General features: G+C 38.3%; 1 non-coding gene across 1 annotated transcript; it reads right to left on the bottom strand.

The window, feature by feature from the left end:
• Nucleotides 1-231: 231 nt before the first annotated feature.
• Nucleotides 232-338, bottom strand: LOC144708979 (small nucleolar RNA R71). The gene has a single exon (XR_013582926.1). It is a non-coding gene; the product is annotated as a small nucleolar RNA R71 (small nucleolar RNA).
• Nucleotides 339-999: the final 661 nt, after the last annotated feature.

Below are 999 nucleotides of genomic sequence, written 5' to 3'. Positions count from 1 at the left end.
TTTGGAAATTACCATGAAAATCCTTATTATTTCTTAGACAATTATACCATGATTTGCTCATATCAATGCATGCCCGGAATTTCAACCGATCATGTTAAGATGTTTTACTTTCATCATGTTCTAGAGGACAAAGCAAAGGATTGGTATATAAAATTGGGAGTAACCTTGTCCAGTTGGGAAGAAATTGAAAGTAAATTTTTACTTAAATTCTTCCCTCACTCTAGAACTAAATCATGCATTAGAGAGATTGAGAACTTTTGTCAACACAAAGATGAAAATTTTAGTGAAGCTTGGGAGAGGTTCAATGATTTATGTAGAGAATGTCCTCACCATGACATCACAGTGTCCAGTTAGCTAAAATTTTCTATGAAGGGCTGAGTGAGGAGAACCAATTTAAAGTAGATCAATCGGCTGGAGGATACTTTTATAATGCCTATGAGGATGAAGTGATGGAAATTATTGAAAGGGTTGTTGAGATTGACTTGCAAAAAATTAATGCAAGCAATAATGGAAGAAAAATTAGGAGAAATGTATCATCTACTCAAGGAAGAGATGATATGGGGGTCCAAGAGCAATTAAAAGAGCTAACCACCATAGTAAAAGGACTGGTGCAGAATAACTCACCATTAGTCCTGGCAAAGATTTGTTCAATGTGTGGCAGCAAAGATCATGAGGATGGAGCATGCCAGCAGGAGGAAGAAATACAGGTGATCTACTCTAATCAACAACCATGGAATGAGCAACAAAACTCTAAAGCCTTTCATCAAAGACCTGTCTTCAACCAATCCACCAAGCCCACATTTCAAGCTCGACCACCTGTCCAGCATGGTCTTCCCTATGCTAGGCCCCCACAGCCTAACTTTCAAGAATCTCCTTATCAAGCACCAAATGCGCAAGCAACAAATAATCAAGGTACAAGTGAGTCTCTAGATAAAATGAGTTCCATGATTCAGGGATTAGCGCAGATGATGGAGCTACAAATTAAAGCCACCATAGAGA

The sequence above is a fragment of the Wolffia australiana genome, chromosome 10 (assembly GCF_029677425.1).
Source record: "Wolffia australiana isolate 7733 chromosome 10, ASM2967742v1".
Lineage (NCBI taxonomy): Eukaryota > Viridiplantae > Streptophyta > Magnoliopsida > Alismatales > Araceae > Wolffia > Wolffia australiana.
This window is presented reverse-complemented; position numbering and strand designations above follow the sequence as displayed.